The sequence below is a fragment of the Petaurus breviceps genome, unplaced genomic scaffold, assembly GCF_028583685.1.
Source record: "Petaurus breviceps papuanus isolate PSGF00001 unplaced genomic scaffold, PetGlider_PUasm1.0 42, whole genome shotgun sequence".
Taxonomy (NCBI): Eukaryota; Metazoa; Chordata; class Mammalia; order Diprotodontia; family Petauridae; genus Petaurus; species Petaurus breviceps.
This window is the reverse complement of record NW_027186325.1, coordinates 3,366,522-3,393,203: the sequence shown is the minus strand read 5'-3', so window position 1 is coordinate 3,393,203 and position 26,682 is coordinate 3,366,522. Positions and strand designations below refer to the sequence as shown.

General features: G+C 35.4%; 1 long non-coding RNA gene across 1 annotated transcript; it reads right to left on the bottom strand.

Moving 5' to 3' along the window:
• On the bottom strand, positions 1 to 26,374 carry LOC138171293 (uncharacterized). Its single transcript, XR_011170852.1, has 4 exons — positions 26,155 to 26,374; positions 3,596 to 3,747; positions 2,249 to 2,370; positions 1 to 651 (listed from the first exon to the last, which is right to left on the bottom strand). It is a non-coding gene; the product is annotated as an uncharacterized lncRNA (long non-coding RNA).
• Between the last annotated feature and the right edge of the window lie 308 nt (positions 26,375 to 26,682).

Genomic DNA, 26,682 nt, shown 5'->3' with positions numbered 1-26,682 from the left:
ATATTTAGTATGAAATCTTGTCCCTTCAGTTCCAGCTTTGCATTTATTTTAGATATAGTAAATCAATGTTATCAAGAGCTGCACAGTAGATAGAAAATTACTGAGAAAATGCATTTGCCAAGTCAGGGCAGAAAGTGTCCTACAATCTCCTACTTTTTAATAATGTAAATATCGAGACTCTACTAGCACACTCAAGGTGTTAAGTTCTGGCAATGATAAACATGTACAGTACATAATGTTTTAAAGTATATGAACAGCTCTTCTTGATCTACTTTATATCTTTTGAGTCTCACAATAATCCCTTGAGATTAGGTATTACACATATGAAGAACTCAATTTTACAGATAATGGATTTAAGGCATAAAGAAGTTAAGTATTAAATAGCTAGTAAAAATCAGACATGGGATGCAAGTCTTCCCAAAGCCAAAACCATTAATTGGCCTACTAGGTCATATTAGTTCTCAAACATGTTATTATATAAGTAAGATGTAGCATGGTGTGTAAAAATAGCATTAGTATTGGCAACTCACAGCCTTGTCTCATCTCTGAAACAAACCATGTCACCATAAACAGACAATACCCTCTCTGTATTTCAGATTCCTCATCTTCAAAATGGGTGTGAATAGCCCTTGTATTATCTCCATCAGAGACCTGTAGTGAGGAAAGTTTTTGTAAGCCATAAAGAACTGCATAAATGATAGCTAATAGTTCATCCTCAAAACTATTAATAGGAGCAGAGTAGATAGGCAGACGGCTAAAATATAACATTCCACAGGACACAATGAAAGTCTTTTTTCTTTCTCTTTTTAATTCCACTTTTTACATATGAGAATGTAGCTCTGTACTACTAAGACCCAGGCTCTTTAAGATTCTGAATGTTGATGCTATACCTTTAATAGATTTACAAAGATACTGAAGGACTTTGTTGGAAGATAAAGAATACTTAGGTGAGAATGTCAATGGACACTGTAAGGAAAGTTAACTGGCATTTTGAGGAAGCATAGGCTGTCAACATAAATTCTGAGGTGAGTTCAGATTCTTTGGTAGGACTCAGGTTTGCTTTGGGCTTACAGGAGCCTCAAGGAAGAATCTTTATCTCATGTTTTAGAATACTAGAAAAGTAAAGTCATAGAGAGCAGTCTAAGAAACAAGTAAAGAGAAAAAAAAAGAGAAGATAGGTGTGTTGTAGAAGTAAAGTGAAAAGGAAACCAGGCTGAACATCTGTAATTGGGACAGTTGGTAAGAATTCTGGTCAATAGCTCCTTGTTTTCCCTTGTGTGAGGTAACGTTAGCCTAATCCCATTAGATAATTTTAATATACTATATAACTGTTAACTTGTAATTTATATTATGTGACAATGTCATTACGTCCAATGTTCATTGTTACTGATATTGTCTCAAATAATAATTTGGGATTTTGAGGTTGAAAGAATGGGACTCCACCTATGTGATGAGATTTCCCAGATCTTACTTTGAGATTGGACCTAAAACATTTAGAGAGAATTTTCTGTCTTTTTGGTAATTAATGAGAATATTCCGGAGCATATGCCCTAGGATTTCTTTGAACTCAAAGAGAGAAAGAGTGAATAATCTAAAGGTAAAGAGACAGTAATGCTGAATGAATTGAGAGTTGTTTTGGTTGTCCCTAAGGAAATATGAGGCATCCTGCATCACACACATATACCCCACAAGCTGATAGACATATTTTAAATACCAGAAACTTTCACTCATGGAGAGGGATAGTCTTTGTTTAACTATATTTCATTGTTTTCCTCTTTTCATGCATGTCACAGTCACTTCTGGAAACTGCCCACCACACTTAATTGAAATTTCTCACATAAAAGAAAATAAAAGCAATTAGACAGAAATAGCTTATACAGTGATGAGAGAGAGAGACAGAGAGAGAGAGAGAGACAGAGAGAGAGAGAGACAGAGAGAGAGACAGAGAGAGACAGAGACAGAGACAGAGAGATTGGTATAAATATAGCTATAACTATGGATATGGATAGAGATAGATATCTGTCCTATTAGCCTTCTGCCACTCTTTTCTCCTTGAAAGATACATTTTCTCATGTGTTCTCTAAGACTATCAATCTTTTTTAATTATTCAGAGTTTTAATTTGAAATTTCTGAAAGAAAAACAGAAAAATTATTGGATCAAATATAAATAGATTATTCCCAACATTTTCCATGCTGCTATTTGTTATTGACATTATAGATCATATTGTAGTTTTATTTTTCCTCCTACCTGTGGGACATTTGGCAAATCATTCAACTCTTTGGCTCTTTGTTTCCTCATTTGGTGAATGGAAACATTGGGAAATGATTCTGAAATCCTTTCCATCAATAATTTTCATGGAGTCTATGGACCTTAAAGAATTTCAAAATTGATGAGAAATCTAAATGTCAGTTAGAGGTTAGTTAAAATAACCCATCTAAATTCATGGACTCCATAAAAATTTTCCATAGATTCCTTTAGGCTCTATAATCTCCAGTAGAAGAAGAACCCCTAGTTTAAATCAAACCAAGGAAATTTAGAACTATTTTCCAGAAAATACACATAAGGGACACACAAACACACACACACACACACACACACACACACACACACACACCAGTGTTTTGTTTTGTTTTTCATATTGGGATGTAGTAGGAACATTATCCTAACCCCTAGGTCCATGTAAGTTAGGCTAGTTTTGTTAGTGTTGAGGTGATCCTCAAGACTTAGTTGGTTCAAGAGACTAAGATCTCAGACTTTTGATATCACTCCCTGGCTTGCTAAGTACAAAACAGCCTTGAGGAGCTTTAGTTACTTTCTTTTATGCTTGGCAAAGCACAATGAGCAACTCAGAAAAGGGAGCTTCACTCAGAGGAATCAACTGTCTTCAGTGGTTATCCTCATTGCATATCCTTTTCTTCCTTTAGTTAGATACATTTTTTTTGGATAAATATTGAATGACTTGCATGTATCTGACTTATTTCCAGTATTGAATAGAAACTTCCAGAAGACTGGCAGATGTTGGGCCCAGTCCAGAATAAGTAAAATCTCAGGAAACTAAAAAGTTTTATTAAAAGTCAGTATTTAATTATATGCTAGGGTAACTGACAAATTAAAAGAAATTATGGAAAATTTAAAAATAATTTACTATAAAATTAAAATTTTATACAACTTATTTTAGCATAAGAAATTAAAATAGCTACAAAGGAACTACCTGAAAGGGCCTTGCTAGTCAGACTTACATGTAAATTTTCTTAGAGTTTTAAAGAAAATTATTACCAAAGATAAACAAGTTATTCTCAAATATAAAAAAGAATCACTCTACAAAATTGCTCTTATGTGACAAATATAATCATGAACATATAAGCAAGAAAGTAATAATAGTCAAATATAATTAATATTATTTTTTTTTATTTTAACCACAATCCTGGAAAAAAGATCATATTAACATATTTTTAAATTATTCACTATGATCAGGTGAGATTTCTATCGGAGTTCATGAATTATTCAACATTAGGAAAATAATTAAAGTAATAATTTAAACAAAAAAGTCCAGAAGTATATATCAATAAATGCACAAAAATTGACATAATATACCCTAAATTTATGTCTTCTTTTAGTCCAAGTATGGTCATTATAATTCTAGATCATCCAGCTTCAATTTGTTGTTGATAATGTTGCCATTAGAATGCAAGGTCTTTCATAGCAAGGACTCTTTGTTTTCTCTCCATATCTCCAGCATGTATTCCCTGGAATATAGCAAGTGTTTCTTGATTAATTGACATTTTTACATTTATATGTTGTTTTCATTAGGCATATAGTTTTCTTGATTCTATTTGCTTCATAATCATTTATAACTTTTGCTTATATTTGTTCATATTGCTCTTCCCGTGTCTGGCTATATTTTTCATGTTCATCATTAATACATATGTACACACACATATATATCCATATATATTACAAAGTAGTATGTTATTCTCATACCTCATTTTCTTTACTTATTCCCTAATCCATTAAAATCTAATTGGTTTTCAGGTCTTTGCTACTACAATTTTTTTTTTAAATTGAGCATATTTTAGAACATCTTCCAAGTATGTAACTAGCAATGGGATCTCTGGGTAAAAGTGCATGGACTTTTTAAAAGTCAATTTGTTAGCATAACTCCCAATCACTTTCCAGAAAAATTAAATTAATATATCTATATGAGAATTCATCTCTCTCTTCTTAGCAGAGGTGACATATTACAGATGTGAAGCATTGTATATGTTATAGAAATTGATTGATATATTAGTTGGTTATGTTGAATTGCTTTGCCCCCTTTTTTTGTAATTCTTTTTTTTATGAAGAATAGCTCTGTAAGGGGGGGCATGGGAATTACTATATTAGGAAATGAATTTGATGTGAAAACCGAAAATATCAATAAATTTTAAAGGAAAAATACATCCAAGGGCTCATGGTTAAAAGAGAATGAGAAAAAGCGTGGAATCGTGTCAAGTTGCTCTGATATTATCTGAGATTTGATGTGAAATTTTCAGTCCAAAAGGCAATATAAGCTTTGTTATTATACTCTGATTTGGAGAAAATCATGAGAACTAATCAGACTGATTAGTTTACCCAAATCCATTTCTGTTGGGATTTTGCCAAAAACGTCAAATGGAAGATATAATTTTATAATCTTCTATTTTAAGTTCTGATCAACAATCTACAAGTATTTTTTGTGAGAGAAAATCACTTAACCTCAGATGATAATAGGATTCACAATATCAACTGTCTTTTATTGCTTTCCTTTTACTTTTAGAGTTTATGGAATTTATGCTCTTAGACATCTCTATATAGAGTAATATGAGACCGATATTAATCAAATCACTTGCCAGTGAGTTAAATCTTTCTTACTCACATACAAAAAAAATCCAATTTATTTTGATCTTTTGATCCTGCTATTTAGTCATATTTGCCATATACAAATGATTAAGTCTATAGAGGACCTAGCAATCACAGAAGGGGATTTTTGCAATAATTTATTGACTTATTATAGATCTGGCCTTTATCAAGCCCACATGACATGCTCTTAAAAACTTTAGCTCACCATTTTCCATTAAAAAAAGAACAACTGGAGAGAGAGAGAGAGAGAAAATAAATGTCTAGTCTATTCATTTTGGATGTGGGTCAGAAGTCAGAATTCTCCAATAAGGGACATTTTGTGTTATTTTTTAATTGGGATAGAGGCAGATGGGAGTCAGAAAAATATTTTACATGACAGTTTGATCTGCAAATTCCAAAACAAGTTTGGACTTCAACATTTCTAGACATTGTTTTTCCTTAATAACCAGGGAGTAAGATCCCTAGAAACCAAACAAAAAGTGTTTAATCATCTAAAGTCAGATGAAGGTCAACTTAACCCAACAACCAATGGAGGGAGAAATGTCATGAATAGGTTTTTGTGTCAAAATAATTTGGGAGAATGAAGCACCAACAGCAAGGGAATAGAAGTTTAAATCCTTGTATAAGGCTTTGGAAAAAAAAAAAAAACAACCTTAATCGGTTTTGCATTTGTTGAACTATCATCTGTTCTACTGCTCTTAAATGATTTTCCTCTTCTTGCCCATTCATAGTGCATAACAGCAGATCTTAAGGAATTGTATAAAGTGAGTTCTCTTTTTGTCTTCTTTAATTTAATTCAATTTGGTAAATAATTACTAAGTACCTATACTGAGCAGAGTGCTGTTGTTTTCCTGTCCCTGTCCTTGTCTCCACAATAGCACCAGCCACAATGCTCATCAAATTAAAATTCTCTTCAGCAACCATGATCAAATTAACTTTACCATTATTCCCTAGGAAAGGGTATATCATTCTCTTTCTTTATGATCACACTCTTCATCTATGTAACTTTTAGATCTTAGCCACCATTTCCTTATCTGTATTATCTCTCCTCCTCCTCTCACTCAGAAGAATTTAAACTCATTAAGGACTAAGATGTCTTTATTTTTATATTTGTAACCCCAGTTCTTAGTACAGTATTTAATGCAAAGATGTGCTAAGTAAATATGTTTTCATATATTCTTTCAGTCAGCCAGTTTAGTCAGTCAGTCATGTGGAAGTAAGAGAATGTTCCTGCCCTCACAAAGTTTTACATTTCAGTGAAAGGGTAAAAAAAATCTACACAAAAAAACTATAATACAAAATAGGACATGGAGAATGCATAAAAGCAAACAGTACAACATAACTGTCAAAGAAGAGAGATCATGTGAGGGAGAATAAAGGAAGGATTTATGAAGGACTTGGTACTTGGTTTAGATCTTGAAGAATGGGAGGAATTTTGAGGGGCAGAATGAGTAGGTACAAATCACAGTGTTCATGTAATTCCAATTAACCATCATGTATGCTTATTAGGACTGACAGTACACTAATAAAAGTCTTAGATTAAACAAGACATGTAATCCAGCTTTATTGACTATGCAATAACACCAACATCAAACACTCTAGAAACAACTAACCCAATTCTTAAAGGTCTCATTAAGCCTTTCTTCTACTCATTCTCATGACAAAGTTCCCTCTCTGTCCAACCTGAATCCCTGTGCTCCATTTTGATAAGGCATTTTGGAAAGTCTCTATCAATCAGCATTGCCCTCAAATATAACAAGAAGCTCTCATTTTTGAGTAAGGGAAGCCCAGGATTGTATCCTAGTTGCAACCCAGTTGGTACCTCAGGTGAAATTTTTGGTTCTGGCTAAGTGTACTTATAAATCGCTTTCAAATTCTGATTAGGTAACCAATTAGTTGAGTTTGTGACAAAAGGAAACTCAATCAATGCCTGGAATACTAGCAATCACTGATCAGTTATTTGCCTTATTTGGGACACACAGAACCATATTAGCAGTAGTTTAACAGATATGGGAGATACACATATGATTGTTGGGCATTAATTAAATTTGGGGAATACATAGGTCATTGTCAAATTATATCATACAAGTCCTTATCTTATTATAGAAAAACAACTTACATAACAACTAGTCAAAAAATATATGCTTTGAAAAATGAAGTTACTCATTCTAAATAAGAATGCTTATGCCTACTACCATAGTAGAAGCTATTCAAGGCATAACAAACAATTTGAGGAAAAGTGCAGATACAAAAAATCCAAATCCTTGATCACTATGTTCCAGTTGCTATTCCAGGAATACCAGGATGATACCAAAACAATCCCCACCATTACAGAGCTTGCATTTGATAAGGGAAGATGACATATGTATCAAAGCTATGCAAAAGATTTAACAAATTAATTCAAGGTAATTGGGAGGGAGCAGGATTACCATCAGAGAGGAATCAGAAAATGTTTAATATAGATTTTAATTTATTTATATATTTAATATAGAATTTAATAAATTTAAAATATAATTTAATATAGAATTTCCTTGAAGGAAACTGAGTATTCTAAAAAGCATAGGTGAAAATTAAGGAGACACATAAGAGGCATGGAAAGTAGCTCAGTTTGGCTAGAATGCAAAGTAGACAAGTGTATCTAACCATTATATTCCCTGCTTATAAACCTGCCTATTCCCCTCAGAATAAAATGCAAATTCCTTAGACTAATAGTCAGGGTATCTACCAAAAAAGCTTCAACCTGTGTTTCTAGCTTTATGTCCTATCCCTCTCCTTCCTATATACTCTTAACAAAACCATGAATCATCTAAGAGATCCTTACTTTTCCAGATTTCTGTATCCTTTTCACTCCATACATTCACATATACCATCTCTCATGCCTGAATGCATTCAACCTCATCTCTGCCTTTTGAAATCTCTCTGTTTTCTGAGATTCTTTTAATGTAGTCCCAGCTCAGGTACTGTCTAGCTTCATAGCCTTTCTTGGAAAAAAAAAAGGATGAAAGCAATCGTTTCCTTCTCAAAATGTCTTAGAGTATTCCTTTGTCCTAGGTTGTTCTTTTCCCCACCACATTCTCCTCTTGATATGTTCATATTCCACCACTTTTAAACTACAGATTCCTTTAGGCAAGGGTCACATGTACTTTTTAACTTAGTATCCCAGTGTTTTGCACTTAACCTGCATTTAATACAAATTTGAAGAATAGAAAGAAATGTGAAGGGTAGTGATATAAAACAAATCTGGAAAAGATAGCTCCAGATTGAAGAAGACTCTGAATAATGCATATATCTACATAGCCCTTAAAACTGGCAAAATTTCTTCCTCACAGTAACCTTATGATTTAAGCACAATAGCATTATATATAGTATAGCATTATACTAATTTTATATATCAGGAAACTGAGACTTGGGGGTGGGGAGTGTTGAATAAACTTGTCAACAGCCACAAGGTTTATAACTATCTAAGCTGTGACTCAAACCCACACCATCCTAGTCTAAGACTAGTTTGAATATCAAACTAAAAGATTGAGGATTTTATTCAGCAAGTTGAAGCATTTTGGGTAGTGAGCTAATGAAATAGATATGATTTTAAGGGAGATTAAATTTTGCATGTGTAACACTTACTATCTGTACAATCAAGAGCAAACAACTACCTCCCCAGTGTTCTATTTACTTGTCTGAAAAATGGTAGAGAGAAATTGTCCTGGAGGTCTGTGAGTTTCCTTTTAGTCCTAGATCTATGATTTTATGATCCTGTGATCCTAGAGGCAGGAAGACTGGTTAAGAAGCTATTGTAATATTCTAGATGTGTCCTATAACAGAATCATTAGGAATGGTAATAAAAAGTAAGGAGACAAAGAAGAGAAATAGTTAAAAGACAGATTTGATTGATAATTTGTCATGGGTAAGGGAGAACATGATTTGAAGTCAATACTAAAATTTCAAATGTGAGCAACTGAGTGAATGGAATCACTGACAGACATGCAGAAGACAGAAAGAATAGGATCAGAAAAAAAGATTAGTTCAGTTTTAGATAAGATAACTAGGAGGTATTGTCAAATCATCTGTGTAATAATGCTGAACAAACCACTGGAATTTTGGTTCTGGGAACAGGACAAGTCTGAGTTTGTTTCCCTCCAGCCAACATGAGGAAAGCTTGTGCCAGGATAAGAAAAACTTTCTAGGATAGGGTAAGAGGGTCCTTATAGGCAACACCCCCAACACCTGAAGCAAATGAAATAGTGTCTAACAAAAAAATTAAAAAAATATAAAGAATCTGAAATAAAACAATTGTTTGGGACCCAAAAAGGCTATGAATATCTGAGATCTGGAAATCTAGTAGTTTCAGGGAAAGGGAATTTATACTAAACCATAAAACCAAAATGACATCAGTCATTAAAGTAGGATTTATTAAAAATCCTATGTGCTAAGAACTATGCTAAGCATTGGTAATGCAAAGAAATAAAAAGACAATCCCTGCTCTCAAGGAGTTTACAGTCTAAACAGGAGAGAAAGTATAAATAATTACATGCAAATAGAATGTATTGAAGATAATCAATAGAGGGAAGATACTAAAATTAAAAGGTGTCTGGAGATACTTCTTTTACAGAAGATGAGACTTTAGTTAAGATACAATGGAAAGTAGGGAGGTGAAAAGATTCACATGAGGAGGGAAAGCATTCCAGGTAGGGAGTATAGCCAGGGGGAAAGCCCAGAGTAAAGACATGGGTTCTTTTGTGCAAGGAACAGTAAATAGAGTTAATATCAAGAAAACTTAGAGAAATATGACCTTTTGAAGTATAATTAGAGTCAGTTCTGCCTATTAGAAGTTGAGGTAAAGAGAAAAATAGGCCCAGGGGGATCATGATTGAGTGACTTTCCCAGCAGAAATACTGTTTCTAGAGGAAATGACATAATGATGACAGAAGAAGGAAAAGGACATAAGGTACCTTCAGTGATATGGGGGGGGGGGTTACATGTGTTCCAAATTAGTGTGCCTATCTACTATCTACTTATACCTTCTGTGTGTGACCATTCTTCCCACTGATACTGGATATAATTGTAAGAGAGGGTGCTCCAGATTGGGAGAGGGAGGAGGAAAGTTCGGTTACTTTGATTCATACAATATGTAGCAGCAAGAACCCTAGCTTATCCAGGATGGCTGCCAGCACAGGTTCTTAGATCTACTTTTCTAAAGGAAAGCAACTCAAAATGGGTTAACAATCTTGCTTTAATCAAACATGTCATTTACCTAGTTCAGGCGAAAAAGGTCAGCACCCTGAATTTCAGAGAATACTAACAAGTTACATGCAGAAGTTACAAGCAGACAGAGAAACAGATCAGCAGACAGATTTCCAACTGTCTGACCATTACATCCATACCTAGTCACAGTTACCAGAGAGTGAAGCACCAAACATCTGGGTTTTCAAAGCTGGGGAACTCAATGGTTGTCCAGAGTCTCGTTAGGTCAAATCACATAACTCTTTTCAAAGTGAGCCCCAAAATAAAATCTCACATCAGGGTATATATAGCCTTCTCAGAGAATGTCACAACCCTCTTGACCCACTGCCCAATCACAAAGTATCAAGGTGTGGGCCTTCCTGAAAAACAAGCCTCCTGCTACAAGCTCCAAGTTACCACATTCAGCCTATTAGTGGGCAGAGTATATTTTCAAATCAAGGAAGATTCTCAGAGTCACCTAAGCCTATCAAAGGACCTAGGGGCAGGAAAGATCTTAAATTCCCATTCCCATAACAGAGTGCCATCTGAAATCTACCTAGATATTTAAGTGTTATGCCCTAGATTTCTTTTCTAAAAACCAAGCCTTAAACCCAATTCTCTCTGGCTCTCAATGACAGGCCAACAATAGGTCCCCATCCAAGAACCACTTAATGGTTATTGTTTGGGCTCCAAAGGCTCAGAGTGAATGTAAATACCATTTTTTTTCTCGTCTGACCAGAAACTCTGAGGGTGTTTGACTCCCAGTTTGATTTTTTTAATATATTAAAGGGGTCATCCCTTAGCTCAGTTCTTAAATAGATCTAATCACTGAATGGGCATTGCCTCAGTCAAAATGAGAACTCAAAAAGACCTTAGCTTAAAAAGACCAAGGTCCCCCACTGTAGCTTGGGCCATTTCAAATTGTCCTGATCTGTCTCTGGCCACTGGATCCAGATGACTGCTGAGGAGAAAATGAGGCTGGTGACTTTGCATCCCTCACTCAAATCCAATTCACTTGCAAGTCATGGCATCATCTTGTTGTCTTGGTCTTCTTTCTCAATGAGAGACAAATCACACAATCACAACAATGCCATCTCATTAAATCCTTCAACTGATTAGTAAAGGTAATCATGGTGGGAAGAGGGAAGAGGTGAGTTCTAACTTTGGGAGTACAGACCAACAGTGTGCTTTGAAATGGGGCAGTCATCCTCTGGGGAACCCAATGTGTGATTACATATTATGGTATATAGATAAATCCTAGAGGGTTTACCTAGAATTCCTAAAATGGAGAGTGGAAATTTTTTTTAAAGAAGCTAGAAGGATGATGAGTGGTATAGTGGTACTAACTCCTTAATTCTACAAAAAGTTTTAATGAACTGAACATTAGTCTTGAAACTAAGGAAGCTCAATTTGTCTAAAGATGAGTCAGCAATATCATGTAGATATTTCTATCCTAACCCCAGCAAAGCTTAGAATCTCTGCACCATCAGAAGTAGAGCTATGTAGTTCATTGTTTCCTTACCTCCCGATGTGGTTGTTCTGTCTCTCCCCACTTCTGATCCTCTCACCACCCCTTCCCCAACCTTCCCAACCATTAAGGATGTCACGGTAGATTAGTGTACTGCCCCAAATCTCTGAGAAAGTCACTGGGATTTATGCACTGTCAGTCTGGAAAATTTATGATTTCTTTAATCACTTCCAGGCAGCATGGGGTAATAGAGACTGACTTTGGTGCTAGGAAAATCTAGGTTGTAGTACGGACACAGACTTTGTGACCGTGGCCAAATCCCTTAACTCAATGCTCCCAGGAAAATCTCTGTCCAAGGATCTTTTAATCTGCATCAGTGAGGGGAGTTTCTACACTCCAACCTCGTGAAATCAGAGGTCTAGATAAAAGGGTGGGAAAAAAAGGTCTATTCTTTAGCCTTGTGAGGCTATTTGCAGGTGAGGGGCAGAGTAAAGGGAGAAGACTAGTAAAGAAAATGGATAAAATGAATTATTATGCACATTTTATTTTCCTGCTGTGAAAAGCCCATTTATTTCTTAGAAGATCATGAAGATCATAGGACTAGAAGGACCTTCCAGAGGTCACCTGGTCTATTGGTCTCCCTCTGCATGTAACAGCAGTATGGCTCCATTTGTTCACACAGCTGGAAAGCATAGACTCTCTACTATCCAGTACCTTTAGTAAAAGTTTTTCCTTTCTTTTCTCTCTCTGACCAGTCACAGTTGGGTCATTTTTTGAAAGAAGCACAAGTGAGGAGACAAAAAAAAAGAACTCTAGTCTCTTTCGTACTTTGGGAAGAAAAAGAAAAGACATCAAAAACTTAACAGTGTTGTTTGAAGTATCTCTTCCTTCCTTCAGTATCTTGGGTTGTTTAAAGGGGTCAAGGGGGGAGAAAAGGGCTTATAGATGAATAAAGTGCAAAGAAAAGAGACACTTAAAAGTGTACTTTTAGGACACTCTGTGCTCCTCCTCTCTTTTTTTCTCCCTGACTTTCTCTCTAATGGATGTCCCTGATCTTAATCCAACCTCCATGATCCTTATCAAAGTAATACAAGAATTGGAGTCATATGATTTAGAGATTTTATACTCAAACCATGACATTTTCTTTCCACATTCCTATAAAGACTTGACAGGCAATGCCAAAGAGCACATTCAAACCCTGTCAGTCATCAGAATCATCTTTAACACCTCTTTAAGGCCTCGGGTCTGTTGGGTTTACTTTGTGCTAAAACTTAAGCAAAAGCAGATAGGGGATTTTATTTGTTTGGTCTATATGTTATGGTTGATGGACAGCAGACTTTCAAACTGACAAGTATTAAGCAGTTAGAATATGTATGTAAGTCATATGCAGCTATACCTAAATATGGCTAGGTATTCTTAGAGAGTCACCTTTATCTTTGATGGGAGGAAGATAAGACATTGCTCCCAGGGAAACCATAAGTAGGAATTCTAGTTCTTGAGATTAAGTTCAGCTGAAGGGACAAATCTAAGGAGAGTGCTTATGGAGATACTGAGACACAGATACATGCCAAGAGGAAGAAGAAATGGAGTCCCCAACATAGCTTTTGTAGGTAGACATCCTGGGACACTGCTGCTGGGAGACGAGTAGAATGAAACTTGGAAATGATTACCTGGGGTATAAGAAGGATACCAGATCACACCTCCACCAGGACACAGAAACATTGTATAGGGGTACTTATTTGAAGAATCCCTCATATAAGAGGGATCCTCTTTAACATAAGGCAAAAAAGATTGTCCACCCTGATTTTATTCAGTGCCACTGGGAAAGGGGACAATTGTACCTTAGAGAGCCTGAGCTATGAATCAATGGCAACCTGATTCTCCTAAGACTCTCCCCAGAGGGCTTAGGGGTAAAATAGAGTGGAGAGGACATAAGGCAACAGAATAATTGGGCTAGTGTCACAGGACCAGGCAAGAGACTCCAAGGGGGTCTTATTATAAGACCTGAAGCATCTGTAAGGAGAACACATATTTCCCCCACCCCAAAACAAAACTCCAGTCATATCACACAATGGCATCTGGCTCTCAGGGGCATGCTACAGAACCAAGAAGATTTTTTCCCTGTACTCCTACAGAGGCAATTTAAGGAATGAACTGAGAGAAGTGTCAGCAGGATCTCTCACTTCATAGGGAGTCTGGCTTCTTGATCTCTGCTGACATACCATGCAATGGCAAGAACTCTTCTCCAACCTAGTAATCATTATTGGAAACTAACCACAGGACAAAGATCTCACAGATAATTTCTTCAACTCTCCAGACCCATCATCAGGAGTCTCTTTCTCTAGGTGAACAGAAATAATTTTGTCATGTTAAAAACACTACCAGCTTATATACAGTGGTTCATAGAATTTGAAGGAAAATTCCCTATGCTCATATGTATAATCTACGATCTACACCAAGTAATTTCACAACCACAAATCTTAAATATATGAAAGGTAGAATTCCTAGCTACAATACCAAATTATGCCACACTACATATGACAGCCCACAGCAATGGGATCTCCTTTTCAATAAAAGGTATTAATATGTCATTAATCTGGAAACAAAGTTGATAAACTTATTTTTACTTAAATTATGAATTTTAAAACCTTTATTTCAAAGCAGTTCTCCAACTGCAGCTGAAGTGTTCAATGTGTAAAAGAAAAGCAAATTTTTACGACTTAAAATGAGCTAAAATCTTTCAAATATAAACATGTTTTATGATGCCATTCCATTGCTAATCAAATTCAAATGTGCACATGTCAGAAAAAGGCTGCTATGAAAATAAGTATGTATATCTTATTGCAACATTTATAGTTAGGAAAAAGTAGGTTATTTTCTTTTGTATGATTTAGGTAGTTACATATCTAAATACCAGATGCTATTCCTACAGGAATTTTAAGTATTTAGAGAAAAGCAGGTGTGTTTTCCTCAATGATAAATAAGTATTTTTGGTCTTTAGAATAGACAATAATCACCATTTTTTTATTCCTTTCTTTATCTAGCAACTGATTTAACTAATAGTTGACATTTGAACTTGACTAAAAGAAAAAAAATGACTATCAAGTCTGATTTTTAGAAATTGTAAATGGTTATATAGGTATATTCTAAAGAATAATTAATCTATTTCTCTGACACAAGGCATGAGTAAATATCATTAAGAGGTTGGGATATATGAATAAAAAAATAAAATGACTACAAATTACTCATAATTTACTTTGTCCTAATACTTAAAATGCATTTTTTCTAGTTATATACATGAGAGGGGGGGGACAACCAACAATGAGAAAGTATGATTGTTTTCAAAAGCAATACTTCTTTTCACATGAAGACATATGTGTGTTTGTGTGTATATGCATGCATGTGCATATATACATATTCTCACATACATACATTCATGTGTGTATACACACATATTCAAAAATATGGACATATACACAAATGCAGGTCTTCAAAGTGGAGAATGTCCTTTATCCAAACATAAATTAAGGACTTTCCATAGACAGGGTTATTTTCCAGAGACTATATATACAAAGATAAAAACGAATAGGGTTCCTCCCTTCAAGAAGCTTATGATTTAAGAATGAAAGACCCTAGGACTACATGACTGAGGTCAAGAAGAAAGAAAAGGATGACATGAGGAATCAGTGAAAGTGATGAGGAAATTATTCTAAGCATGGAAGATAGCATATCCAATATTTAAGGTTATTGTCATATGACTTGCCCAAGATCACATATTAAGGCTCTAAGGCTGGATTTGTACTCAGGTCATCCTGACTCCAAACCCAGTGCTCTATTCATTATACTGTCTATCTGCCTCAGTTACTGAATTACTGAGTTATTTAATCTTTCAACTTATATTCTACTTCCTCTGTCGCACCTATTATTCTTTATTGTAGATGTCTAAATGTATTTTTGTAGAGAGTTTTCTCTTCTTTTTATAGCCTCCTTGAACAGGTCCACAGTTCTCCAAACAAATATATATTTAATGACCCTCATTATTTGCACTCCATTACTAGCCCAGAGTCCTTCATGACTATATCTTAAACTCTAATTCCAAATATAAATTTCATTCTGTTAATATTTTAACTAATGATATATTCACTTCTAAATCTCCAGAATTCAATTCTTGGAGAGCAGAGGTTGAGGATCCATAAGATCTTTAAATTCTTCCTGAGGAATTCATAAGTGTTGGTCACCAAGTTTAACAGATCTCAGAAGATTGTCCTTTATGTGTTATATACATATCCATTGAAGATGGTTCAGTGGCCTATGTAACTTAAATTAGAATTTGGAGGTTATACATCAATGAGGATAAGATTTATTGGTGTCCTTAGTAAAGAAATGGTTTCTGAATTCCTTTTGAGATGATGGATGCTGTGATACATGAGATTTATTCTCCTTCAGCAAGCTTGCTTCTTATTATTATTAGTTTTTAATATTCTGGACTTGTGATTTAATTGGTATGTGCAACTCCCAATGAGAAAGCACCCTCTACCAATAGATTGGCACCTATTCTTTAAGTTAGAGCATAGAGATTTTCCTAGGAGACTGAGGAGTTGTGATCTATCCAGGGTGACAAAGCTAGTATATCTGAGAGGTGGGGTTTGAACCCAGGTGTAATTGACTGTAGCCTCAGCTGTCTTTGCTGCTACCATGAACATAATTTATTGATTTATATACCTGTTGGCCCATCTAAAACAAAATTTTCACTGGCATAGAATTAATGTCAGATATTGACCTAATATAGGGGAAGCATGATGAAAATTCAGCTTGAGATGGGTTCCCACTTGCAGGTGACCACCACTGTAACAAGTAAACTTTACAGTCTGATAAAGTTAACTTAAATAACTTTTGTAGCCCTCAGAATGGCTGGGTTCAAATCTTGAGGCCATCAGGACAATGGAATCACAACATGGTAGTAAAAACAAATGTCAATTAAATTGTAATAAAGATCAAATAGTAAATTGGGGAGCTCACATTTCTAGCTTCTCAGGGAAGCCCTGGGAGAAAAAAAATGATAAATTCATGAGAAAACAAAGGCAATTCCCACCTAGGTCAGTGGACACAGGATCTGTGTAACCTCCACAAAAACTAGACTGGGTTGATTACAGAGTATTTGCAGAGATAAAATGAGAAGACTGATATGAAAAAGAAAATGGTTATTGGCCCAGAAACTGAGGATGGAATGACCATTGAGGTTGAGAAAGAAAAATTTTAGAAAATGTCCATGGAGTTGGCAGGTTGTATTGCTTAATCTCATTCCTCAAAGCCTCAGTCCTTTGTATGGCAGCCACTAGTATCTTTTCATCCCTACCTATCATTACATTCCTTGTGCTAATATGGTCAGTTTTGGAGTATCCCATCTCCTGTGTCTCCTTTGACCGGATTTTACCTATAATACAATATCATAGAATCAATCGTATACCTCTAGTTGCCCTGGGACCCTAAGGCCATGGTTTGGTAGTTTAGTAAAACTAGAAGATCTCTCTCAATTCCATCAGAGTCATACTGTGCATACTCCTTTTTCTTCTCCTCTGTCCTGTAGGTACTAAAGGTGACTCTGTCAACCATCCTGAAAAATGTATTATTCCTGGACATTCTTATTAGTAGGGCTATTTTAGGTTGTAAACTGCAGTTCAGGGTCTAGGTAAGCCCATCATAGCAAAAAATACAGAACGGATACTTCCTTAGCAAATAGACCACATAAATTACCTAATGAAGAAGGAAAGGCTTTCCTGAATTTTCTGCTGTCTTCCAGAACTGTATTATCAATAAACAAATTATATATCAATACATATATCAAGCCCAAAGAGTCCTGAGAATATTAATAGTCATTAGTCTCTTCTTTATAGTCAAATTTTTTTCTGTTTATACAGTTTATTGCAAATCAACCTAGAGGGTCACCATTTAACTCATTTAATCATTGACCATCTAAGCTGTGGTGTCAATGAATTAATGGGGTAGAAGGGTGATTGGACTGAATTATTATAATAAAATTCTTCAGTAGATTACAGAATGAGCTAGCTAGTATAATGGTAAGAGACTAGGATACCAGAGAAACTATTCTTGGGTTTCAATTGCATGCTCTCTCTAAGAGTAAAATACTACAAAAAGGTAGCTCTTCAAATGAAATATTTTTAATAACAGCACAGTAGAATGAAATAAACTAGGTGAAACCAAATAAATTGCATTATTAGATGGAAGGCTGTGGAACTAGCTATACCTCTGTTTATCATCTATAAATATACATGTTGGGGCTGGAGGCAATTGAAATTGTAAGACCATAGGATCATAGATTAAGAGCTAGAAGGAACTACAGAGGCCATCTAATTCAACCCTCTAATTTAATAGAAGAAGAAATTGGGGAATAGAGAAATTAAATGACTTATTCATAGTAATAAGTATTGATTTATATTGGCTATTGGAATTTGAGTCTTTGTCCCAGGGTATCTTCCCTTAAAATAATGATGCTCAAAAGTGCAAGTGATAGTGATGCTGAATCAACTGCAGAATAACCAATTCGTAAAGAATATTGTGTTTATTGAGATGTAGGATGGTCTAAAATTATTTCTATTTCTTATGGTCAGTATGAAAAATGATGGTATCACTTTCCCTCAAGATGATGCTTCTGTCTCAATGAATCTTTGACTCTAGGAAGCCCATTCTCCCAGACAGAACAATTCATTTTCATTTCAATTGACTTGAATCCTACAAAAGACCCTGGCATGAGAAAAGTGGTATGACTGGTAGACTGGCACCCTTAGTGAAAACAGATGTATAATCCTACATGATGAATTCTTTTTGTGTATCCAGACATATTAGGGATTAAAATGGATTAGTTACCAGATCTGTGGTATTTATTGGAAAATCTTTAGGTGGACAAAGCTAAAGTGTGGACAAAATAGAACCTCATTGGGAGAAAAGAGTGTCCTTACTGAAATCAAGGGGAACTGGAAACTGAGACAGAGCCAGTACACTTCTTCTAGAGTGTAGCCTGGATGGGTACCCTGGCTCTGTCCTCAAAACCCACCAACTCAAGGAGGATTAGAATGTTCTTCTCAGAAGTGGGGGAATGGAGCAGAGAGAAAGGAGTTATCTATGCATTTGCAAAACAGGGAGGGGGAAAAGAAGTGGAAGGAAGATTAAAGATAAATGAATGAGATTATATAAAAAAGATATGCTTTAAGGTCAAAGGAAAAAAGAAGATTTGATCAAAAATTCTTGATCATATGCAGAAAAAAGAAGAGATATTCATAATAATAGTAGAAAGAATGAGTAAAACCATCAAGAAATAAGCATAATAACCAGAGTAACATGACTAAATATTATACTATGGGCAATCCATGGCAGAGTCAAGATGGCAGAGTAGAAGCAGGACCTCTAAGCAACTCCAGCTTCCACCTTCCCCAATCAATAAAAAAGGGGACTCTGAACAAACTTTGGAGCTGGAGAACTGACAAAATGACACATAGAACCTCCTGCTGAGGACAGCCTGGCAGGCCGGCAGGAATCAGCCAGCTCAGGGCTCTGGGAGCTGAGCCCAGGCCCGGGTAAGCCAGAGGTTTTAGTCCCAGGGATGGCCTTACCAGCCACTGGCCAGAGGGACTGCAGATCATCAGTAGCTGTGGCCTTTTCCAGATTTATCAACACATAGATGCAAAGGACAAAGTGAGAGGTCAGTGCAGTCTGGACTTTGGGACACAGAAGTGGGAGTGCATGGCTTTTGTCCCCAGGGCAAGAAGCCTCTGAGACTCCAGAACAGCCAGCCAGTGCCACATGGCAGCTTCAGCTCCTGGCCTGCAGACTGTAGGGGGACCAAGCGACCAGTCTGGGGGTATTCGCTCTTGCTTTAACCTGCTTGGGTCTGGATTGCAGTCTAGGGTAGAGGCCCTGGGGTGTGAGACCAGCTTGCCAGAGCATGTGGAGGCCTCAGAGAGGGCACCCATCTAATACATCCGGCAGCAGAGAAAACCCCTGATGAAAATTCCCTTGTCTGGTGGCAGAGTCCTACTGTGGCAAAAAAGCCCAAGGGTCAAGTGACTGAGGGGTGACATGATCAGGCAAAAGAAACAAAGCAGAAAGAAGATTCCTACATTAGACTCCTATTTGGGGGACAAAAAGGAGCAAAGCATGGAACAGGAGGAAGACAGTGAAGTCAGAACTCCTGCACCAAAAGTTTCAAAGGAAAATATGAGCTGGTTGCAGGCCATAGAGGACCTTAAGAAGCAGATAAGAGAAGTGGAGGAAAAATTGGAAAGAGAAATGGGAACGATGCAAGAAAATTACGAAACGAGAGTCAACAGCCTGACTGAGGAAAATCACATCTGGAAAAATAGACTAACTCAATTGGCAAAAGAGGATCAAAAAGACAATCAGGAGACGAATGCCTCAAAAAGTTTAGTTTGTCAGATGGAAAAAGAATCTCAAAAGCTCAATGAGGAGAATCATTGCTTGAAAATTAGACTGGAGCAAATGGAAGCTAATAACTTTATGAGAAATCAAGATGTTGTTAAATAGATCCAAACAAATGAAAGAATAGAAGGCAATGTGAAATATCTCATGGGAAAAACCCCTGACCTGGAAAGTAGATCCAGGAGAGATAATTTTAAAAGTATTGTACTACCTGGAAGCCATGATCAAAATAAGGACCTAGACATCATCCTCCAGGAAGTTTTCAAAGAAAACTGCCCTGATGTTTTAGGACCAGCGGGCAAAATAGAGGTTGAAAGAATCCACTGATCTCCTCCTGAAAAATATCCCAAAAAGAAAACTCCTAGGACTATTATAGTCAGGTTCCAGAATTCTCAGATTAAGGAGAGAATATTACAAGCAGTCAGGAATAAACAATTTTAATATTGTGGAAAAACAATCAGAATAATCCAGGATCTGGCAGCTTCTAGACTGAGGGATTGAAGGGCTTGGAATATGATATTCTGAAGGTCAGAGGAGCTGAGATTCAAGCCAAGAATCACCCACCCAGCAAAAGTGAGTATTATGTATCAGGGGAAAATATGGTCATTCAGTGGAATAAAGTACTTTCAAGCATTCTTGATGAAAAAAACCAGAGTTGATTAGAAAATTTGACATTCAGATACAAGAAGCAAGAGAAGCAGGAGAAGGTAAACAGGGAAAAGAAATCATAAGGAACTTATCGAAGTTGAACTACTAATATTCTTACATGGAAAAACAATAATTGTAACTTATGAAACATTTCTCAGTATAAAAATAGTTGAAGGCAATAGAAATACACACACACACATACACATATATATATAATTTCTATATATGAGGGAATATGGGCATATGAATACATATTTGCATGTGTGTATATATGTTTACAGGTATATATAGCTAGAGGGCACAGGACCAATTTAACAGGAAGGGATGATACGTAAGAGGTGAGAGAGGAATATAATGAGAGGAGATGGGGAGAAACAGAATGGGGTAAACTATTTCATATAGAAGAGGCAAGGTAAAATGGTTACAATGGAGGGGAAGACTAGGAAGGCAAAAGGGCATACATCAACCTTATTCCCATTGAATTTGGCTTGGTGAGGGAATTAAATACACACTAAATAGGGTATCTCACCCTACAGGAGAGTAGGGGAGAAGGGGATGAGAGGGGGAATGATGGAAGGAAGGGCAGGCTGGGTGGGAGGGAAGTTGGAAGCACCCACTTTTGAAAAGAGATGGGATCAAAGTAGAAAATAGAACAAGTGAGAGTTGGGATAGGAGGTAGGGAAATATAGTCAGTCTTTTACAATATATCTACTATGGTATTGTTTTGCATTAGCCACACATGTACGACCTATAATGAAATGCTTATCTTCCCAGTAAGGGTGGGTGACAAGGGAGGAAGGGAATTAATCTGGAATTCAAAGTTTTGAAATCAAATATTCAAATATATATTATTAATACTATTTTACATGTAATTGGGAAATAAGATATACAGGCACTGGGGCATAGAGATCCACTGGAAACATTAAAAGGGATATGGGAGAAAATATGGGAGAGAGCATATTGGAGGAGGGGATGTCCTGTAATGGAGAAGAGGAAAGGAGGAGGCATAAAAGGGTAAATTAAGTCACATGAAGAGGCACAATAACATATTATAGTAGAGGGAATGAAGGAAGGGAGATGAGCATTGTACAAGTTTAGTGTCATTCCTTTTGGTTCAAGGAGGTGATAATATAGTCAGTAAAGTAAATAAATTTAACATGAAGAGATTTAAGAACTTATAGTACTGGGAAAGAAGGGAAGGAGAAGAGCATTGTTTGAGATTTACTCTTATTAGGTTTGGTTCAAGGAGGGAATAATATATTCAGTAAGTATAGAAATCTACATGCCCTATAGGCAGTAGGAGGGAAAAGGGATAAGAAAAGAGGGGGTTTGCTAGAAGGAAGAGAATAAATAGTAAGGGAAAAGAGTAGGAAAAGGGAGGGGAGCTGATAGGGTGTGAATATTGAGGGACGCAGTGGTCAAAAGCAAAATAGTTTTGAGGAGAAAAGAGTGAGCAGAAAAATAAAAGCATAAATGAGGGTGGGGGAATAGAATGGAGAGAAAGACACAAGTAGTAATGACAACTGTGAAAGTGAATGGGATGAAATCTCCCATAAAACAAAGGCAGATCACAGAATGGATTAAAAACCATAATGGTACAGTATGTTGTTTACAAGAAATACATTTGAAACAGGGAGACACATACAGAGTAAAGATGAAAGGCTGGGGGAGAATATATTATGTTTCATCTAAAGTTAAAAAAAAAAGCATGGCTAGCAATATTAATCTCAGGCAAAGAAAAAGCAAAAATAGATCTAATTAAAAGAGATAAGGAAGGAAACTATACCCTGATAAAACATACCACTGAAAATGAAGTAATAACATTGGTAAATATATATGCACCAAGTGGCATAGCAACCAGATTGTTAAAGGAAAAGTTAAGGGAGTTAGAGGTAAAAATAGATAGCACAACAGGGGACCTCAACCTCCCCCTCTCTGAACTTGATAAATCTAACCTCAAAATAAACAAGAAAGTTAAGGAGCTGAATAGAATTTTATAGAAGGTAGATATGACAGATCTGTGGAGAAAATTGAATGGGGATAAAAAGGAATATACCTTATCAGCAGTAAATGGCACATACACAAAAAGTGACCATGTACTAGGACATAAAAACCACACAATCTAGTACAGAAAAGGAGAAATGTTAAATGCATCTTTTTTCAGATTATGATACATTAAAAATTATATGAAATAAAGGGCCCTGGAAGGATAAAGTAAAAACTAATTGGAAACTAAATAATCTAGTCATAAAGAATGAGTGGCTCAAACAACAAATCATATAAACAATCAATAACTTCATTCAAGAGAATGACAATAATGAGACAACATAGTGAAATTTATGAGATACAATGAATGAAATTCTTAGGGGAAGTTTTATATCTCTAAGTACTCCCATGAATAAAATAGAGAAAAAGTAGATAAATGAATTGGGCATGCAGTCAAAAAAGTTAGAAAGAAAAACAAATTCAAAATTCCCAATTAAATGAAAAATTTGAAATACTGAAAACCAAAGGAGAGATTAATAACATTGAAATTAAGAAAACTATTTAACTAATTAATAAAACTATGACCTGGTTCTATGAAAAAATAATAAAATTGATAAAGCTTTAGTTAATATGATTAAAAGAAAGAAAGAAGAAAACTAAATAATTATTATCAAAAATTAAAAATGGTGAACTTACCCTCCAATGAAGAGGAAATTAAAACAATAATTAGGAATTATTTTGCCAAATTATATGCCCATCAATTTAGCAATCATAGTAAAATGGATGAATATTTACAAAAATATAAATTGTCAGGTTGGCAGGAGGTAAAATACTTAAATAACTCAATCTCAGAAAAAGAACTTGAACAAGCCATCAACTCCCTTGGAAAAAATCTCCAGGGTTAGATGGATTTACAAGCAAATTCTAAGAAATATTTGAAGAGCAATTAATTCCAGTACTTTATAGACTATTTGGGTAAACTGGTGAAGGAATCCTAACAAATTCTTTCTATCATACAAATATGGTACTGATAACTAAATTGGGAAGAGCCAAAACAGAGAAAGAAAATTATAGATGAGTTTTTCTAATGAATATAGATGCAAATATTCTAAATAAAATTTATGCAAATAAATATTATAGCAATGTATCATGAGAATAATACACTTTTATCAGATAGGATTAATTCTAGGAATGCAAGGCTGGTTCAACATTAGGAAAACTATCAGCATAATTGATCATATCAACAACAAAACTAGTGGAAACCATATGATTATCTCAATAAAAGCAGAAAAAGTTTTTGACAAAATACAAGCTCCATTCCTATTAAAAACACTAGGGAGTATAGGAATAAATGGAGACTTCCTTAAAATGATAAGTAGCATCTAATTAAAACCATCAACAAGTATTATATGTAATGAGGATATGCTAGAAGCATTTACAATTATATCTGGGGTGAAACAAGGATGTCTATAATCATCCCTATTATTTAATTTGGAACTAGAAATGACAGCTGTATCAATAAGAGAAGAAAAAGAAATTGGAGGAACTAGAATAGACAAATTAGAAACTAAGCTACCACTCTTTGCATATGATATGGTGATATACTTAGAATCCTAGAGAATCAAGTAAAAAAAGCTACTTGAAATAAATAACTTTAGCAAAATTGCATGATATAAAATAAATCCACACAAATCCTAAGCACTCCTATATATTTCCAATGAAACCCAACAGCAAGAAATAGAAAGAGAAATTCCATTTAAAGTTACTGTAGATATTATATAATATTTGGGAGTCTACCTGCCAAATCAAACCCAGGAACTATTTGAATACAATTACAAAACACTTTTCACATAAATAAAGTCAGATCTAAATACCAGGAAAACATCAGTTGCTCATGGTTAAGCTGAGCTAATGTAATAAAAATGACAATTTTGCCTAAATTAATTTACCTATTTAGTGTCATACAAATCAAACTAGCAAAAAGATTTGTAGAGCTAGAAGAAATAATAATAAAATTCATCTGGAAGAACAAAAGATCCAGAATATCAAAAGAATTAATGAAAATAAATGCTACTGAAGGTGGCCTAGCCACACTAGATTTCAAACTATTATAAAGCAGCTGTCATCAAAATCACTTGGTACTCATTGAGAAATAAAGTGGTGGATCAGAGGAATAGTTTAGGTAAAGAAGACCTAGTAGTCAATGACTATAGTAACCTACTGTTTGATAAACCCAAGACTCCAGCTTCTGGGATAAGAACTCACTATTGGACAAAAATTTCTGGGAAAATTGAAAAATAGCATAGCAAAAACTGGGCATAGACCAATATCTTGCACCATAAACCAAAATAAAGTCCAAATGGGTTCACAATTTAAATATAAAGGTTGATATTATGACCCTGGGAAAGAAAGGAATAATTTATCTATCATATTTATGGAAAAGGGAAGAATGTATGACCAAACAAGAGATAGAGAGCATTACAAAAAAAACAAATGGATAATTTTTATTACATTGAATTGAAAAGTTTTTGTACAAACAAAGCCAATGTAACCAAAGTTAGGAGTGAAGAAGAAAATTGGTAAAGAATTTTTACAACCAGTGTCTCTAAAAAAGGTCTCATTTCTAAAATAAATAGAGAACTGAGTCAAATTTATAAGAATACAAGTCATTCCCCAAATTATAAATGGTCAAAGTATTTCGGTGGAAGAAATAAAAGATATCTTTAATAATATGAAAAAATGCTCTAAATTCCTATTGATTAAAGAAATGCAAATAAAATAACCCTTAGGTACCACATTTCACATTTTCAGAATGGCTAACCTGGCAAAAGAGGAAATCATACATGATGCAGAAGATACGGAAAAATTGCAACATTAATGCATTATTGGTGGAGCTGTGATCTGATCCAACCATTTTGAAGAGCAATTTGGAACTATGTCCACAGGGCTATAAAATTGTGCATATGTATGTGATCCAGCAATACCAATTTTGGTGCTGTATCACAAAGAGATCATGCAACTGGGAAAAGGACCTATATGTACAAAAAATATATAGCAGCTCTTTTTATGGTGGCAAAGAATTGGAAATCAGGGGGATCCCTTTCAATTGGGGGATGACTGAACAAGTTGTGGTAAATGAATGTAATGGAATACTGTTGTGCTAAAAGAAATTATGAGTAGACAGACTTCATAATAACCTAGAGAGTTTCATATAAACTGATGTTGAGTGAATTCTCAGAGCATAAACCTAAGAACATTTGTATCAACAATGCAGTATTCACAATGCCTACAGTAAATATAAATATACTGATATGGTTATCAATCACAAAATGTGACAGGCTCTCTACATGGGGGACATACCTGGAACATTTGTTCAAATACCAGAAAACTGAGTCCCCAAACCAGAAAGTCAAAGCCATCACAGTAGCCACAGAGTTGGCACATACAATTATTGTAGTAAACACCTATATTCTAAAGCCTTCAAAACAGAACAGGCTACCTCAAGCAAAGATCCTCTTCTCAGTCACAGTAACTGCTCAGCCTCCATGTGGCTCACTCCCAGCAGCTCCATCCCCCCCACAGTTCCTGTCCCCAGCAGTCCTCAGCAGGAGTCCTTAGCAGAAATTCTGTCTGGCTCAAAAAAAAAAAAAGAGTTTGTACCATCCCTTCAAGTCACTATGCTCGCTCCTTCCTGGCTCTTCCTCAGCTCTGGCTCCTTCTTGCCCCGCCCTTTCTTCTAAATCAGCAAGAGGGGTGTGGAAGATCTTCAAATTCCATTACCATTACAACATTGTACACAACTACAAATACATATCTATGATGACTAACTTTGATTGACTAGGCTCTTATTAGCAATATAAGGTTATAAGACAACTCCAAAGGACTCATGCTGGAAAAAGCTATCCACATCCAGAGAAAGAATTATAGAGTCTGAATGCAGATTTAAGCAAACCACTTGTTATCTCTCTTTTTTGTTTTGTTTTAACATTCTCTTCTGTTTCTTCTTTCTCGTTGTTTATTCCATTGG